The sequence below is a fragment of the Triticum urartu genome, chromosome 5A, assembly GCF_056163025.1.
Source record: "Triticum urartu cultivar PI428250 chromosome 5A, HENAU_Tu73, whole genome shotgun sequence".
Classification (NCBI taxonomy): Eukaryota; Viridiplantae; Streptophyta; class Magnoliopsida; order Poales; family Poaceae; genus Triticum; species Triticum urartu.
Window position 1 is genome coordinate 175,474,654 of NC_141877.1, and position 20,186 is coordinate 175,494,839.

The window sequence follows — 20,186 nt, forward strand, 5'->3', positions numbered from 1 at the left end:
TAGCCATGTCAATCATGACGTAGAAATACCATTCACTGATACAATAGGGCTGGATCTAAGGATGGCAATGGGTAGGGTATAGGGCAGGCACAACAATCCCATACCCATGCCCATGTTGCTCATGGGCACAAAACCACACCCATACCCATGCACACGGGCACAAAACACTGCCCATACCCATACACATCGGGTACCCATACCCATCGGGCAGCTCAATAATACATATATTATGCCATCACCAATACAAAATATAACAAAAATAATTAATTATCTCAAATCATAGTTAACAGGCTGATTGATGACAATCACACGCATATGTAAATAATCTGACTGTGTTCACAAAACCAATGGTCGGACAATCGCACGCAGCAGTAAATATCCTTATTACATGAGTAGCCAATAATAGCAGTGCAAAATTATGTAAAACAAAAAAGTACATCTTCAAATCTTGAAAGATGATTTTATTAAATAACAAATGTGCTTTCTATCACAACCGCCAACCAATAGCTCCAAGTCTTCATTCTTGAGTGATAATTGAAGTAGATTCATCCTTCACCTGATACAGATCAAAAGAACATGATTTAATTATGCAGCAATAATCTTACAATTTAAGAGCAAAATCTTGAAGTGCAAACAACAAGGTTGCAACAAAAGTAGTTACCATCTCTTCTTCATTGTCCTCAAGAACACTTTGAAATGTTCCAAAGAGAGTGGAATTCCAGCCACCTAATGAAATAACCAACAATTAGTATGTAAATAGTAAGGTATTTCGAAAATAAGAATAAGACGCAAGTTCAAACATTGAGAACCTAATAGATCAGCACGAGACCAAGCTTGCATGCACATGAGAGCTTCAGCCACATTAGGAGTAAGTCTACTACGGTGTGCACTATGAACTCTACCACTAGTACTGAATGCACATTCTGAAGCAAAGGATATTATAGGAATAGGCAATATATCACGAGCAAGTTTCTGTAAGGTAGGATACTTGACGCCCCCAACCTTCCACCAATCAATGATGTCCAGGTCTTGTGTTCTAGGTAGAGGAGCTTCATCCAAATACAATTCTAATTATGTATGGGACGAACAAGAAGAAGGTGTAACGACACGATTGGACATATAAAGATCCAAGAGTTTCATGACTTCATCCTCTTCTCCAGATGTGATTGAAGTAGCAAAAGCACCCCATGTATCCTCACATTCTGCTTTATCTTGGTATTGCTTTACCAAGTCAAACATTAACCCCCTCACTTTCTCTATTTCTTTGGATGCATGATTTCTTCCGTACAGAGGACCATATAGAGCATTGAGAATATGACGTTTGTACCTTGGATCAAGGACTGTTGCAACTGCCATAAGACGATGTATATCTTTCCAATACTTCTCAAATTTATCCTTCATTTCCTCTAACATTTTTTGTATAAGCTCATTTTCACTTTTACCCCATTTCCTTATGGCCAAACTAATAGTAACTACTTTAGGGAAAAAGAGATTTGCTGTCACATACTTAGTTCCTAAAAATGACTCAGTGATATCAAAGAAGAGCTTCAACCTATCACACATTTCCTTTAAAACCTTCCAATCATCTTTGGTTGGGCAGCAATCAAATTTCTTTTCACGTGCCTTCAATTTTTCAAATATCTCTATGTATTGTAGGGCAATGCTTATCATAAGGTAAGTTGAATTCCATCTAGTCTTACAGTCAAGATTTAACCTTCTGTTATACTCTATGTTCAATGTTTTTGCCATCTTTTCAAACTTTTCATACCTTTTAGGTGTTGCCGACCAAAATGCAACACTATCACGTACTCTCTCTACACCTTCCTCTAAGACACTCATTCCATCTTTCACAATCAGGTTTAATATGTGAGCAGCACAACGCATATGCAGAAACTGGCCATCTAACATAAGAGAGCTAGTATCCAACTTATCTGGCAATATGGTAATAGCTTTCTCATTAGATGTGCAGTTGTCCAATGTGACAGTGGAAATCTTCCTATCTAGGTGCCACTCAACAAGACACTCATACAAGGCTTCACATATGACCTCAGTTGTATGTGGGCATGACACATAAGCAAACCTGACACCATAAACATAAATAAATCATGAGTGGCTACATAACCATGGTAATAATTTAAATTCTGGAATATTTAGAATTTTACCTTATAAGAAAGCTCTTCAGGTTCCAAGAATCATCTATGTAGTGCGCCATAACAGCCATGTAACCTATCTTTTGATAGCCTGCTGTCCACAAATCTGTAGTGACAGCCACTCGGTGTTTGAAGCTTGCAAAAAAACCACCATCTTCTCCTTCTGAGTAGAATGCATAGCTGCAATGTCATTCCTAATAGTATTTCTGCTCACCATCTTGAACAATGGTTGCAAATAAGAACAAAACCTATGAAAACCAGGGTGATCCACCATAGATAAAGGGTACTCATGTGGGAAGATCATCAGTGCAAGCTCTCTCCTAGCCTTCTCTTGATCAAAAGTGTAATTTTCAACATTTACTTTTCCACCTTCAGCCGCTTTCAACTTTAATTTTGTTGCCTTGGACCCATAGGTACATGCCTAGCAGGACAAGAGGCCAAAGGAGCATGCAAGTGTTTGGTTCCATGTGTACCAAGAGCACTAAGTTTTGTGTGACAATAATTGCATTCAGCTTTCCATACTCCATCAATAAGTTTCTTTTCCATCTCATCCCATACTGCTGATGTGAGCTTCCTCTTACTACCAACTTTGCTTGTTGTACCAGCAATAGCAATTTGAGATGGCGCAGCTTCAGATATTGGAGTGGCCTGAGCATCGGATGCTGGGGCACTAGCTGAGTTCACATTTTTAGTGTTTGCCACAGTTGAGACTTGTGCTTCATCTTGAGAAGCCTGTAAACTGTACATAATACAAAACAACCAAGTTTCTAAACTGTATAGAAGATAGTCTTCAATTTTAGAAAAAATGAACCAAGGTACAGAATCTTTAGAATGTAAAAATCAGAAATATTGTGATCGCTAAATATCAATATTTAAAATGAGAATAACCAGTAACTAATTAACATTCTTTCCACCAAAAACATGCAACAGAAGAATCTTAATTGGAAGTTTATAGATATTAACTAATTAGTCAAATGGGAAAACAAAATAGTGCACACACGAATACATACATGTACTGCATACACTAGTATAAGACTATTATTCAGTTTGGCGTACACTAGTATAGGAATCCTTTTCTATTGTTCACGCATGCACGTACTATTACCTAGAGCAGAAAGCATATAGATATTATATTAATATGTATAGAAGTTATGATGATGGACTAAGATAATTGTGAGACTCTATTTTGTCGCACCTACCCTGATCGTCGAAGCTAACAGTTTGCTCAAAATGCATTTTAGTGGACGATAGTATGCACTGAAATTCAGTCATGGCATTTTTTTGTCAGTATAGCATGAACTTGATAGAGACTAGCCAAATAAATTTCACTTGATTTCATCTACTTATATTCTTCACGGTCAAATGAGGCCATGACTGAGGTACCATTCACTCATGCCATGCATGATGCATCTGACCATGAAAACTGCAGGTGCAGGTTCGCAAGCCGTGCATGGAAATTGATATTTTGCAGTCTGTTTAAGAAGTCCGACAGCGTCCGGTCCAAGAATGAGAATTATGTGTTTTCTTAATAGTGACTTGAATCTAAAATCATAAAAGTATGTTTGTAGTTCAGCTATGCTTTGCGTATTCAATTTCTTTTATTTTTAACAAGAATACAAACAACCAAGTTTCTGAACTGTATAGAAGATAGTTTTCAGTTTCAGTAAAAATTGAAATATTGTGATCCCTAAATAGCAATATTTAAAATCTGAGTTACCAGTAACTACATAGCATTCTTCGCACCAAAAACATGCAACAGAAGAATCTTAACTGGAATCTTATAGATATTAACTTGTTAATTAACAGGGCAAACACAATAGTGCACACACGAATACATCCATGTAGTGCGTACACTAGTATAGGAATATCCATCAGTTTGACGTACACTAGTACTTTTTTTTGAAGTCGCCAGCAATTTCTAGCCATTATATTATGAGGGTAGGGAGCAATATTTACACAGCCACTGTCGTGGTTTGAGGAGAAAAAAGAGAGATAAATGGAAAGAAGGCCAGGCCCCTAAGCCACACTTGGATGATCTCTCATGTTGGGTCCCCAAAAGGGGGCTGTATGTAACGCCCCGGACACACCCGCCGGTGGTCGTTACTCCTGGCGGGATCTAGACTGGCCCCACAGATCAATACTAGTCTTTTCTGCGCACTTTGTCCTCACTCGTGCGCACCCGGGAGCAACTTCCCGATCGGTCACCCATCCTGACACTACTCCAAGCCGAGCACGCTTAACTTTGGAGTTCTGTCCGAATGGGCTCCCGGAAAAGAAGGAATTCCTTATTGATATGAGTAGTCTATCATTCCTAATAAGCCAGGCCATCACATACACCCCTACTCAGAGGAACTGACGTCCTCGTCGGGCCACATGATCGTTCCCTCTTGGCACAACCGTCTGTGCATCCAGTCCGGTACATGTGCCATGCCGTGTGCCACGACAGGTCACAAACGTCATGAACAACATGACCACGCACCTGTCCGCAACCATCCGTGTAACCGCGAGGGTCGGCTCTGATACCAACTTGTAACGCCCCGGACACACCCGTCGGTGGTCGTTACTCCTGGCGGGATCTAGACTGGCCCCACAGATCAATATTAGTCTTTTCTGCGCACTTTGTCCTCACTTGTGCGCACGCCCCGGACACACCCGCCGGTGGTCGTTACTCCTGGCGGGATCTAGACCGGCCCCACAGATCAATACTAGTCTTTTCTGCGCACTTTGTCCTCACTCGTGCGCACCCGGGAGCAACTTCCCGGTCGGTCACCCATCCTGACACTACTCCAAGCTGAGCACGCTTAACTTTGGAGTTCTGTCCGAATGGGCTCCCGGAAAAGAAGGAATTCCTTATTGATATGAGTAGTCTATCATTCCTAATAAGCCAGGCCATCATATAGACTAGAAAAAAACAACCACGGGCTGAAACTGGTGCAAGTCTGGGCCAACTGAAAAAAAAACAAAAGGGACGCTGCTGGGGGGGCGTCTCACCATGGGCCAAGGGAGATGGGCCTTGGCGCGGTGCAGCAGAGGAGCAGCTGGGCCTTGGCCAGAGGCTGGCCCATGCTGGAGCAGCCGAGGTCAATGCGTGCGTGCACCCGCAGCGAGACGAACCAGGGGTGCGGCCATGGTCGCGGGGCTCGCAGCGACGCGAGATCCGGCACGAAGGGCGGCGGAGCACTGCAGTGGAGGTGAGGAACGGACAGCTCCGGCGATGGGGGTTCCGGATCCGGGCGGAGATGGCTGGCGGCGTCGACCTGCGAAGGGCATAGAGAGAGAGACCATGAGAGAGGAGGGAGACGGAGAGGGAGCAACGAAGAGAGAGGAGAGCAGGGAAGGCGGCCTGGGGTCACCGGCGGCGGCTCCTGGTTGCCAGAGTTCGGCAGCGCGGAGATGGGGTCGCCGACGAGGCAAGGCGAGGCGGTAGTAGCGAGCCGACGCAGGAGACGTTCGGGAACGAGGGCTGTAGCGATGTACGAGCAGTGGCGGAGCGATCCGGGCCCAGATGGGCGCTGGCAGGCTTCCTGCGGGCTCGGCGGGCCTGCGTCTGGAGAGAGGAGGCTGGAGGCAGGGACGACAAGTGGCGGCGCTCGGTTGGCCGATCCGGTGGCTGGGTGGCGGCGCAGCCACTGGGACGCTGCCAAGTGGCGCTGGTGAGGTGGCTGGCGCCGGATTTGGAGGGGGAAGGAGGCTGGTGGCACGGAATTTGAGGAGGGAGGCGGAAGGGAGGTAGGGGAAGGGTTAGGCTGCCAAATTTGGAAGGGGTTGTCCATATATAGGCAGGGATGGCTAGGGTTTGGGTTTAGGGTGGTTTTTGGAGCGTTTCGGAGCCTCCGATCGCGATCTGACGGACCAGAACGGAGGGGGGTTTAGGTGGGCTGCAGGTGGGTTGTGAAGAGAGGTTGGGCTGAGATGAGAGGAGAGGACTGCAGCCCGGCAACTGTTTTCGGAGACCGAAAACGTTCGACGTTAGACCGGCTATACTGCCGCTATAGTTATCCGGTTGGGCTATCAAACGAACTCCGAATGCGATGAAACTTGACAGGCGGTCTATCTACACTATAATAAGACCACACACCAACTTTCATCCCATTCCGAGAACATTTCCCGGCCACTTATAAAATACTATTTCGGACATGCCGTGGGCGCGTGCGAGTGTGTCTGGGCTCGGAACGGACAACGGAAGGACTGAGGAGACTAGGACGGATGCAAGTTTTAAAAACATGATGATGCAATGCACATGATGACATGATAAGATGCAACACGCAAGCAAATGACATGGCAACAACAGCGAATAACGGGAAGACACGTGGCGCAACGGTCTCAGGGCGTTATAACACTCCACCACTACGAGAGTATCTCGTCCCGAGATCTAGAATGGCATCGGAGGGAAAACGGAAGAGAAAGAGATGAGGTAAAGCTAAGCTGCTTCTTTGACAAATGAGTGAAACCACGGAACCTTGAAAAGTTGAACAAATTGAAAGAAAGAATACAACGGAGATGAACGAAGTTGAAAACACCTCGTTAGAAAAGAGGAACAAGGAAGAACAATTTTGGGAAGCACTCCGTTTGAGAAGGGATGCAAGGCTTGATAAGGCGAAAGAACTTGAGCAAAAAGGACAGAACACTTCGGTTAAATGGATAATCACGAAAAGAACATGATCCCAGATGATGAGAGAAAAGAGCAACAGCACAATGCCTCCAGATGAAAGAATCAAAGGTAAATTGTCGAAACAAAAGAGCGGAGAATAAAATGACAACTTCTACCACAATTGAACTTGGAAAGCATCCTTGCAAGAAAGGGTTGCGCGGGGTTGTTGGGAAAACAACAACGAAGAGGACAAGCTTGTAGTGGGCTTATGGAAAACATCTCTAGAACTTGAGGTGAAATTCTGCCACTAACGAAAACAATATTGGATTGATAAGAACAAGAAGACGAGGAACTTGTTCATCGAAAGGATAAAGAAGAACTTGGGTCCTTTATAAGCACCATAGATAGCAACAAACCTTAGGGAAGGCTTTAGGTGAAATATAACCCAAGGTAACCCCAATGACGAGATTGATGGATTTAAAATATCTCATTCTTAGCAACATGTGAATCATGAAAAATGAACTCAAATTATCAACAATGACATAATACCACCTCCAATGATACGGAAGAAAGAATTGCACTCCGGATAGAAAGATGAAGAAAACTTGAGCTTCTTAGCAAAGACTGCCGATGAACACTTCGAGAAGGAATTAAATCCTTGATGAATCCATCATGTAGAACCTCCATGAAGAACTCCGGTAAACAAAAGAATGCTCAAACGGAAGGCAAGAGAAGATGGAAACACAAGGTGAAGACTTGCAATGATTTAAATGAATCTCCGTGGTGATGTAATTGCGAGAGCTAGGAACTCCGGGAAAAGAAAAGATAAAGCATCTCGAACTGAGAATATGATATGATGAACCACTCCGAAAAAAAAGGAATTAAACACTTGGATGGAACAAGAATAAGAATTATGTTATGTGTATCCTTCACCAATTAAATTAATGACAATCAACGGATTTGGCATACTACTTATTTTCGTTGAAAGGATTAACATAGATATAGCGCAAACTTGAGAAGGTCTTCAACGAACCACCGGTAGGGTTGAAACAATGAATAAATTGATAAGGAAAAGAAATCTTGCACGAACCACCGTAAGAATTAAAATGACCGAAGGAAAGATAAAGGAACACCGGGAAGAATTATGAAATGAACGAGGATACTTTAGAGAATCTAGATACATGAAAACGAAGGGATCACGAACTGATCAGAGATCACTTGAACGAAGCACCGGTAAGGTTGGACAACGATAACTGAAAGCTGGGAATGAATAATTATGAGATGATGGGCTCCAGAGAATCAAACTGAAAATACTCCTGAATTACTCCGGATGGGTGAGAAAGAATTCTGACAATCAAAAATAATTATGAGAGGATGGCAACAAGCTAGCACCATGAATCTTTGATAGAACGAAACAAGATTCAAGGGAAAACTCTTCTTCGGTCTTCAAGTGCAGAGAAAGATAACAAGAAACACCACCATGAATTATTGAGGCACTCCGGGAGAATCCAAAAAAAAACGAAGAGGTTGAACCAATGATGAAAAGAATTTAATCGATCTTGGATAAAGGCATTTGACTGATGATAACTCATTCTTACGTCAAACTGCGAAAAGAAATTTGAGGATAGCTCTGGGAAAATAAGAGGAGTCAGGTAAGATCCTGGGAAAAGACCTGTGGGTTAGGGCCCACTCAAAAGAAAACACCGTTGAATGATTTGAAAGAGAGATTGCACCGATAGAATTAAATGGCTTCAATGAGATAACGTCCTCAAAAGATCTTGAACGACTGCAGAGTGGAAACACGAATCTTCAAGATATCTTGAGCACTCCGGAACAATTGAATAGCGAGAGGTGAATGATTAAGAATTGCACCGGCGTGAGAAAACATTGAAACGAGGAAAAGATATGATCAACAAAGCTTGACTTGAAACCACCGAAGATGAAAAGAAAGAAGAATGATGAACTTGAAGCTCCATTAGAATCTTCCTGAGAATCACCGGATAAGAACATTGACGGAAAAGGAATGGAGAGGCTTCCCATCAATAAAAAGGATACTTGAATAAGAAATCTGAATCGTTGAAGAAAAAGGGTGGGTGGGCGGGAAAAACAAAGGCAACTTGGAGACGGATGAAACAAACACCATTGAGAAGACTTGAGTTGATCTTGCGAATGTTGAAATGATCGGATCCACTTGAAGAGAGACACACCGGTTGAAAAGGATTGACATGCCAATCTCGATTATCATGAAGGATTAGTATTCACATAGGAATATGAGAACACCGCTTAGGAAAGGTATGGAATCAACATTTGACTTCGAAGCAACTCAAATACCACAAATCAAAACAAAAAACAAAGGGTTGGCTTGCAGAATAAGCTAGAACAAACATATGATAGAGATTTCGTCCGAAGTTTTTGTGGTGGGGCCTACACGGGCTCGATCGTACAGCACCATCATGTACAAGGCAGTGCACATGACATACGAAGCGTCCCCGAGTCGGCATAGCCAAGGACTCTTTAAGACACAACGAGACCACTGTAAAACCGACCGTGAATAGGCGGACCACTAGACGTCGAACCCCAATTTCATATCATACGTCTATCGGAAAGATATCCTTCGAGCTACTTGAATTCCCACCTATGAAACTCCCGAACCTTTCCGGTTATGCAATCAAGTGTTGGGGATACAGGGGAAGCATAATATCTCACCCAAAACTAAAAAAATCCTACATCCAGCTGTATCCATCCTTCAACACATAACCAAGAAACCTTCGGAAATCGTCTACCTCAACCTTCGAAAAGCATCCGTTATACAAGTTATGGCGATACTCCCAAACTCCCGCCCCAGTACTGGGTGGCGTCGAGGTTATCTCACCAACGAACTGCATAAAAGAGATTTTCAATGTCGGCGAACTAAACTCAGGTATTCCAGAACTGCAACGATACAATTGTGACGACAACACCTCGGAGCTCAACTCCCCGGACACTGCCACAAAACCCCTGACAGGAGGCACCAAGACAATGTTCTCGTCACAAAACCATCGGAACGATTCCAAGATACCCGCGTGATCCTAAATTTTTTTTAGGATCATTTGAGAAGAGAAGAGTCAAAACTCTACGTCAGGATGCCTTACCAGAGCAATGAGGAGACTGGGAAGTAAAAAGAATTCCTAAACTCTTCGATATATAATTCCTAAATGACTCAAAACATTTTTTTCTAGACACAAACTCGGCTGCTAAAAACGATCATGCAATGGGGGCTCCTAAGGTCGGGGAAGGCTTGAGCACTCCGGAACAATTGAATAGCGAGAGGTGAATGATTAAGAATTCCACCGGCATGAGAAAACATTGAAACGAGGAGAAGATATGATCAACAAAGATTGACTTGTAACGCCCCGGACACACCCGCCGGTGGTCATTACTCCTAGCGGGATCTAGACTGGCCCCACAGATCAATACTAGTCTTTTCTGCGCACTTTGTCCTCACTCGTGCGCACCCGGGAGCAACTTCCCGGTCGGTCACCCATCCTGACACTACTCCAAGCTGAGCACGCTTAACTTTGGAGTTCTGTCTGAATGGGCTCCTGGAAAAGAAGGAATTCCTTATTGATATGAGTAGTCTATCATTCCTAATAAGCCAGGCCATCACATACATCCCCACTCAGAGGAACCGACGTCCTCGTTGGGCCACATGAACGTTCCCTCTTGGCACAACTGTCCGTGCATCTAGTCCGGTACATGTGCCATGCCGTGTGCCACGACGGGTCACAAACGTCATGAACAACATGACCACGCACCTGTCCGCAACCATCCGTGTAACGGCGAGGGTCGGCTCTGATACCAACTTGTAACGCCCCGGACACACCCGCCGGTGGTCGTTACTCCTGGCGGGATCTAGACTGGCCCCACAGATCAATATTAGTCTTTTCTGCGCACTTTGTCCTCACTCATGCGCACCCGGGAGCAACTTCCCGGTTGGTCACCCATCCTGACACTACTCCAAGCTGAGCATGCTTAACTTTGGAGTTCTGTCCGAATGGGCTCCTAGAAAAGAAGGAATTCCTTATTGATATGAGTAGTCTATCATTCCTAATAAGCCAGGCCATCACACTGCAGACATTTCGCTCACACCAATCTCCATGCCTCCAGGGATCCCCGCATTACCTGAATGACGGCCCAGGGCGCGACGATCTTCTTGTGAAAAACCCTACGGTTTCGCTCCAGCCAAAGTTCCCATGTGATGAGCATGGTGAGCGACCTGATTCCTTTTTGATGCTCGGCCTGGGTGTTGTCGATGATGTGTGCCCAGTATATCTCCGATCTGTCGCCCTCTGGCCAGGTAGATGGAGCAAGAGCAGCGCAGCCGTGCCATCTTGCCGCTGCAGCCCAGATCGTCTGTGCCACTGGACATTGCCAAAGCAGGTGCACTGATGATTCAAGGTTCCAGAGACACAGCGGGCGGAAGTAGTCATTTGGCCACCCGCGCCTTTGCAGCCTATCGGCGCACCATAGCCTGTCGAGCATTAGCAGCCAGGTGAAGAACTTGCAGCGTGGGGGAGCCTAGGCCTTCCAGAACATGGCTGCGAAGTCTGATCCTATCCGGCCAGCGAACTGGAGCTTGTAAGCGGCCGCTGCATTGTATGTGCCAGAGTGGCTTGTCTTCCAGGTGATACTATCGGGAACATCTGGCTGCAGCGAGACCTGGGCATTGTTGATCATATTCCATAGCCTCCTGAAATCAAGTATGTTGGCATCCGAGAGGGGTGGGCGGTGAATGTCGTGAATCCATTTTTGGCCTTGCAGCGCGTATTTGACTGTGCGATTCTTGCACCTGCATCGGGCAAAGAGAGAGGGTGCAATCGCCTTTGGCGGCAGCGGTCCCAGCCAGGTGGATTCCCAAAAGAGTGTGCGCTCGCCATTGCCAACAGAGACGCTTGTTGCAGCAGCAAAGAGCTGGCGATCCTGATCATCACACGGCAAAGGAAAGCCATTCCATGGCCGGTTTGCCTCATCCCACGACAGCCATTGCCATCTCAGCCGCAGCGCCCTTGCAAATTTAGCACTATCTAGAACTCCTAATCCGCCAAGATCGATCGGGGAGCAGACCGTCTACCAGTTGACTTTGCATTTACCGCTAGATAGCTTCTCCTCCTGAGCCCAAAGAAAACGCCTGCATATCTTGTCAATATCCTTCAAGACTCCAGCCGAGGCTTTGATTGTAGTGAGCGCGAATACAGGAATGGCTAAGAGCACAGAGCGGACCAACGCTCGCCGTCCCGCATAGTTCATTAGCCTCCCCTTCCAACCTGCTAGCTTAGCTTTGATGCGATCAAAGTTGAACTGGAGGTGCACCTTCTTCAGTCTTCCTAAGGAGATCGGCAAGCCTAAATATGTGATCGGGAAATCTATTCGCCTACCAGGGAAACCTTGCAATATATTATCTAGGTCCAAAGTGTGGCATTGGATAGGCGTGACAGTGGATTTTGAAGGGTTTACACGCAGACCCATTGCCTCCCCGAACTTCTCCAGGATAGTTAGCAGGAAGGAAACCTCCTCATTGCATGGGTTGGAGAAGATGATTGCATCGTCCGCGTAGAGGCTAATGTGCGGCTTGATGTCATGCCCAGGAAGTGGTGCCAGGTATCCAAGGGCAGCAGCACGATCTAGAATCTGCTGCAGCATGTCGATGGCAAGGATGAAAAGAAAAGGGGAGAGTGGGTCGCCTTGACGTAGCCCCCTGTGGCGGTCTATCAGCTCACCCTCCACACCATTTAGAAGAACTGCAGAGGAGGATGATCGCAGCAGCAGAGCGATCCAATCATGCCATCGGGCAGAGAAACCTAGCTTATGAAGTAGCTCAAGTAGATACTCCCACGAGATTGAGTCGAATGCCTTCGTAGTACTGAACAAGAACACATTCGATATACACTAGTACCGAATCAGTTCATACTCATTTTGTACGAATAGGTAAGATTCATACCCTAAACGTCGGTAGTTTTGCCTAGTCATCAGAGCGGTCCTGCTCCCTGCCATATGGTACTGGCTCGCAGCCCACCTCGTCGCTGTGGCCTACCTCGCCTTCGCCGCAGCCCCGTGCAGGGATGGTCATCATGGACGACGACTTAAATGGCTCATCGCTGGGAGCCTGGGACAGATGGAGATTTCGGAGAAAAAGGGAAAGTTCCGGGAGGACGATCAGGAGAAGAGGAGACGAGGACGTCAATTTGTCAACGATTCTATGGAAAAAATCATGTTGTAGCATATACTCTGGGCTGGTAGAGTAATTTACGGCAGAGTAATTTCCTTTTCCTTTATTTTTGATCTGATTTCCTTATACTCTTTAGATAACAAATGTGATTACGTGGCTACAAGGAAAGATTTAATGGGGCAGGGAAGGAAGGTTGTCAGACTATCGGGTCGGGTTCGGGTATACCCGCGGGTAAAGAATTATGCCCATGCCCTACCCACGATTAATCGGGTCGGGTTTAGGAACTACCCATGGGCACAAAACCATACCCATACCCTGCCCATTCGGGTCGGGTACCCACGGGTACCCATGCCCATGGGTAAATTCGCCATCCTTAGCTGGATCTAAGGCTGGTGGTTTTTTTACTTTGTCTCTTTCTATTTTTGTCTCATTTACTCATTTTACATAGGAGCACGTGTAGAGGATGGCAATTCCTTTCAATGGGACTTCTTCATGTGGTTTAAGACTAAGGAGCTCCGAATTATGCCCGCTGCCCACCTCTCTGAATTGTGCCATCTATGATAGGGAGTACTCCCATTGCAACAATGAGGTCCACTAGGTCTAGCATGTCCTATAAGAAGAGACAGTCACGCAAAACATACATCTTGTTGCCTTCTTCCTCATATAGTACGTACCACTGGTACATTCTACTAGTACAAATACTACTCGTTCTCCTATAAACCTTGCACTTGGCATCTCCAAAATATATACCTTGCGCTTGGCTCTTCGCCTCTTCGGGAAGTCGAGCAATAATGGTACTACAATATATATCGTTTTGGCTATCTGAGACTGAATGAATTGTTGCACGTCCACCACGTGGGCGAGGGTCGAGGGGTGAGGGAGAGTGCGTACTATTATGTCTGTTTCAATATGGATTACATAAGGAGCAAAATGAGTGAATCTACACTCTAAAATACGTCTATATACATCAGTGTTCGGAGTATGTACTAGTAGCTCATATTGAAATCTACTAAACGACATATATTTCAAAAAATATGATAATCTCTCTAACCAAGGTAGGGACGAGGAGTAAACGGAGGGAGTAGTAAAAATTTCTCCTCGCCCTGCGAGCCACCGCGCGCGTGGGCGAGGGAGCGGGCGTAAGGCATAGTAAGCAAGATTCACCTCGTCTTGCGAGCCACCGCGCCCGTGGGCGGGGGAGATGGCGTACTAAGCAAGCTTCTTCTCGTTCTGCAAGTTGACGGGACACATCAAAAGTAATACGTACAGAGCATATCCAGTTAATAGAGCCTTGCCTCTAAGGTAGGTGAAAGTGCTAGTTATCGACTAGAGGGGGGTGAATAGGCTATTTTTATGAAAGTCTTCAAAACATGAGGTCTTTGAAGAAGAACAGTAGAACTGAACCTATTGATATGCAGCAGAAGGTAGACTACACTAGACAAGCCATAGTCAAGTAAGCAATATATTGAAAGCACGAAGACTATCAGCAGCTAGGTAGTATGGATTAGGATGGAAGATAGTATGAAGCCAAACAGTAATTAGTCTTCACTGAGTGAAGTCAATCAAATCAGACAAGCAGGCAATGACTTCACGAAGACAAACTGTAAAGTAAAGGGAGGTGGAGGATAGAACCAGTTGCTTGGCGAAGACTAGGATTTGGTAGACCAGTTCCAGTTGCCGTGACAACTATGCGTCTGGTTAGGGAGGCTGAGATTTAACTCAGAAGACCGCGTCTTCACCTTCTTCCCCTTGAGCTAAGGACACCTAGTCCTCGCTCAATAACTCTAGTAAGTCTTCAAGGTAGACTTCCAAACCTTCACAGACTTCGTTCACTGGTGATCCACAATGGCTCTTGGATGCTTATAACGTGATGCCTAACCGGATCGATAATTCACAGTCCCCAAGTGTAACAAGTCTTCAAGTCACGCGGAAAGAAAGACATCAGTGATGCCTAACAATCTTTGGATCTAGGTGTTTTGGGCTTTGTCCTTGCAAGGATCTCTCTCTCAAATGCTTTGGAGGTGGGTTGCTCTCAAACGACAAAAGTCGTGCACTAACTCTGAGAGGCCGCCAATTTATGGTGTAGGGGGTGGGCTATTTATAGCCAGTAGGCAACCCGACCTGATTTTTCTGAAATGACCCTGGGTCACTAAGGAACTGACACGTCTCCAACAGTCAGATTTCAAACACACATGGGAGCTTGACTTGGGCTACAAGTAAAGCTGACTCATCCAGCTCTGGATAAGATTTGCTCTCATTGTCTTCACTCGAAGACATAAGCATCACTTTAGTCACTCTAACTTTGTTCACTTGGACCCCATTTAGGAGTGCGGTGGTTCCTATGACTCAACAAAGAAGAAAAGGAAACTACGAAACAACTATGTCTTCGCACTCCATAGTCTTCAAGTGATGTCTTCACATGTCATACTCTTCGTCGTGAATTTCTTCATGAACCACCATTGTCTTCATTGTCTTGACACATTTTTAGGGGCCATCTCTGCTAGGTAAACCAAATCAATAAGGGACTACTACCTGTGTTATCCTGCAGTTCTCACAAACACATTAGTCCCTCAACCAAGTTTCTTGTCAATATTCCAAAACCAACTAGGGGTGGCACTAGATGCACTTACAATCTCCCCCTTCTTGATGATTGATGAAAAACTGGTTGAAGTTTTCAACGGGGATAAAAGTATGTGAGAGTTAAGGATAAAGGCATTGTTTTCATAAGTTGCAAAAGGCTTCCCCTAAAGATGCGCATATAAGTAGTTTGCTTTTGAATGCAAATGCACATGGCATGTTTTACTTTGTGGAGATCCTCTTCAACTTACGAAGACAATTCATCATGCAATTCACATATAAGAATAACGAAGATAATGACATCATAATAATAAATGGGCGTCTGTAGAATGACTTCATGTGGAATTTATCATCGCATCACAAAGTAGCAGCAAAAGTAGCAGACGACCATCGAGTTTAAGTGGTACAACTCAAGAAGCAGATAGTTTCAAAAATGAGAGATGTATGAACTTAGCAAAAATAAAGCAACTACCCATATGGACCTGCTTGGAGACTATCAACCTCATATGCTTCTCCCCCTTTTGTTAGTAATGACCAAAAAGGTTTGAAGACATAGAGGATCTACTCGTGCCTAGTTGGAGTAGAAGATGGAGCAGGGTCGATGTTGGAGTTTGGTGGTGCAGACGGGCCTGACACAGAATCGTGATGCAGTGCAACCAAGGTTGGTGAAGTGGTGTCGTCTTCTTCATTGACGACTCTCACAACAATAGTTGCAGCCAAAAATGAATGATTAGAATCTTCAATAGAGGGAGTGCGACGCCAGCTTGCATTTTGGGGAGGCCTGGAGTCAAACTTGAAGTGCTCTATGAAGCCATCTGCACGCAGATCATCTTCAGAATAGAGCAATGTGAGGCTCTTCCAGGACCGCCGACATGATTCATGTGCAGCAAATGTGTTCTTGGTGGCTAAGTTGCGAATGTGATTGACATCCACCAAGAGACTCTGCATCTGACGCTTCAGCCAGTCATGATGCCTATCCTGCTTTTGATGTAAAGCCACCAGAAGCTCATGGTTGTTGAGGACATGAGAACACTTATGAGGCCTTTGAGCTATTGTGCTAGCAGTGTCTTCAGTATTTGCATAGTGTAGCATGCGCAAGTTGCCAGCCGGAGGATATACAGGAGTTGCAGCATTGGGCACATGAATTCCTTCGATTGGGTGCGTGAAGCTTTGGAATTTAGCATTCTGAAGGTTGAGTGGCTTCTTTGCAGGCTCGGGGTAGATGGCTTCAATAGATATATCAACATCAGGCAGAAATACAAGGTGGTTGCGCGCTGAGGGTTGATAGTCAATGGTTGAATGAAGCTTAATCAAGCGCATCGCCCATGGAGCATAACATTTTAGGCCAAACAGATCAATCCCAGAAGCAGCAAGCTGTCGGATAAAGAAATCCTGGGTGTTGAATATGATGCCATTGATGATATAGAATACCAAAGTCTTCATGGCGCCTTCAAGTTTAGCTTTAGAAGAATTTCCTTTGATAGGCCAGAGAGTACGCCTCAGAATGTGGTACATTGTGCGTGGCAAGTATGTTAGGGAACACAGTAATTTCAAAAAATTCCTATGCACACGCAAAATCATGGTGATGCACAGCAACGAGAGGGGAGAGTGTTGTCTACGTACCCTCGTAGACCGTAAGCACAAGTGTTATGATAATGAGGTTGATGTAGTCTACATCTTCACGATCGACCGATCCTAGTACCGAAAGTACGAAACCTCCGTGATCTGCACACGTTTAGCTCGGTGACGTCCCACGAACTCACAATCTAGAAGAGTGTCGAGGGAGAGCTTCTTCAGCACGATGGCGTGATGATGGTGATGATGATGCTACCAGAACAGGGCTTCGCCTAAGCACCGCTACGATATGACCGAGGTGGATTATGGTGGAGGGGGGCACCGCACATGGCTGGAAACAATCAACTTGTGTGTCCTAGGGTGCCCCCCTGCCCCCATATATAAAGGAGCAAGGGGGAGGCCGGCCGGCCCTTGGGGCGCACCAGGAGAGGAGGAGTCCTCCTCATAGTAGTAGTAGGACTCGCCTTTCCTACTCCTACTAGGAGGCGGAATGGAAGGAGGAGAGGGAGAAGGAAAGGGGGCGCCGCTCCCCTTCCCTAGCCCAATTCGGACCAGAGGGGGTGGGGGTGCGCGGCCTGCCCTGGCCGGCCCTCTCTATCTCCACTAAGGCCCATGTGTCCCATTAGTTCTCCCGGGGGGTTCCGGTAACCCTCCGGCACTCCGGTTTTCTCCGGAATCACCCAGAACACTTCTGGTGTCTGAATATAGCCGTCCAATATATCAATCTTTATGCCTCGACCATTTCGAGACTCCTCTTCATGTCCATGATCACATCCGGGACCCCAAACTATCTTCGATACATCAAAACACATATACTCATAATATCGTTCATTACCAAACATTAAGCGTGCCGACCCTACGGGTTCAAGAACTATGTAAACATGACCGAGATGCGTCTCCGGTCAATAACCAATAGCGGAACCTAGATGTTCATATTGGTTCCCACATATTCTATGAAGATCTTTATCGGTCGAACCGCATAACAACATACGTTGTTCCTTTTGTTACCGGTATGTTACTTGCCCGAGATTCGATCATCGGTATCTCAATACCTAGTTCAATATCGTTACTGGTAAGTCTCTTTACACGTTCCGTAATGCATCATCTCGCAACTAACTCATTAGTCACATTGCTTGCAAGGCTTATACTGATGTGCATTACCGAGAGGGCCCAGAGATAACTCTCCGACAATCGGAGTGACAAATCGTAATCTCGATCTATGCCAACTCAACAAAGACCATCGGAGACACCTGTAGAGCACCTTTATAATCACCAAGTTATGTTGTGACGTTTGGTAGCACACAAAGTGTTCCTCTGGTATTCGGGAGTTGAATGATCTCATAGTCATAGGAGCATGTATAAGTTATGGAGAAAGCAATAGCAACAAACTAAACGATCATCGTGCTAAGCTAACGGATGGGTCAAGTCAATCACATCATTCTCTAATGATGTGACCTTGTTAATCAAATGACAACTCATGTCCATGGTTAGGAAACATAACCATCATTGATTCAACGAGCTAGTCAAGTAGAGACATACTAGTGACATTCTATTTGTCTATGTATTCATACAGGTACTAAGTTTCCGGTTAATACAATTCTAGCATGAATAATAAACATTTATCATGATATAAGGAAATATAAATAACAACTTTATTATTGCCTCTAGGTCATATTTCCTTTAGTGTCCCACTTGCACTAGAGTCAATAATCTAGATTACATTGTAATGATTCTAACACCCATGGAGTCTTGTTGTTGATCATGTTTTGCTCATGAGAGAGGCTTAGTCAACGGGTCTGCAACATTCAGATCCGTATGTATCTTGCAAATCTCTATGTCTCCCTCCTTGACTTGATCGCGGACGGAATTGAAACGTCTCTTGATGTGCTTAGTTCTCTTGTGAAATCCGGATTCCTTTGCCAAGGCAATTGCACCAGTATTGTCACAAAAGATTTTCATTGGACCCGATGCACTAGGTATGAAACCTAGATCGGATATGAACTCCTTCATCCAGACCCCTTCATTTGCTGCTTCCAAAGCAGCTATCTATTCCGCTTGACACGTAGGTCCCGCCACGATGCTCTGCTTGGAACTGCACCAACTGACAGCTCCACCATTTAATAAAGACACATATCCAGTTTGTGACTTAGAGTCATCCGGATTAGTGTCAAAGCTTGCATCGATGTAACCATTTACAACGAGCTCTTTGTCACCTCCATATATGAGAAACAAATCCTTAGTCCTTTTCAGGTATTTCAGGATGTTCTTGACCGCTGCCCAGTTATCCACTCGTGGATTACTTTGGTACCTCCCTTCTAAACTGATAGCAAGGCACGCATCAAGTCCGGTACACAGCATTGCATTCATGATAGAGCCTATGACTGAAGCATAGGGAACACCTTTCATTTTCTCTCTATCTTCTGCAGTGGTCGGGCATTGAGTCTGACTCAACTTCACACCTTGTAACACAGGCAAGAACCCTTTCTTTGCTTGATCCATTTTGAACTTCTTCAAAACTTTACCAATGTATGTGCTTTGTGAAAGTCCAATTAAGCGTCTTGATCTATCTCTATAGATCTTGATGCCCAATATATAAACAGCTTCACTGAGATCTTTCAGTGAAAAATTCTTATTCAAGTATCCATTTATGCTATTCAGAAATTCAGTATCATTTCCGATCAACAATATGTTATCTACATATAATATCAGAAATGCCATAGAGCTCCCACTCACTTTCTTGTAAATACAGGCTTCTCCAAAAGTCTGTATAAAACCATATGCTTTGATCACACTATCAAAGCATATATTCCAACTCCGAGAGGCTTGCACCAGACCATAAATGGATCGCTGGAGCTTGCACACTTTGTTAGCACCTTTCGGATCGACAACACATTCTGGTTGCATCATATACAACTCTTCTTTAAGATATCCATGAAGGAATGCATTTTTGACATCCATTTGCCAAATTTCATAATCATAAAATGCGGCAATTGCTTACATGATTCAGACGGACTTAAGCATTGCTACAGGTGAGAAGGTCTCATCGTATTCAACTCCTTGAACTTGTCAAAAACCTTTTGCAACAAGT

The 20,186-nt window shown here is 44.9% G+C and overlaps 1 pseudogene; it reads right to left on the reverse strand.

Annotated features, from left to right (window-relative positions):
* Window positions 1-517: 517 nt before the first annotated feature.
* On the reverse strand, window positions 518-11,262 carry LOC147970718 (zinc finger BED domain-containing protein RICESLEEPER 2-like; annotated as a pseudogene).
* Window positions 11,263-20,186: the final 8,924 nt, after the last annotated feature.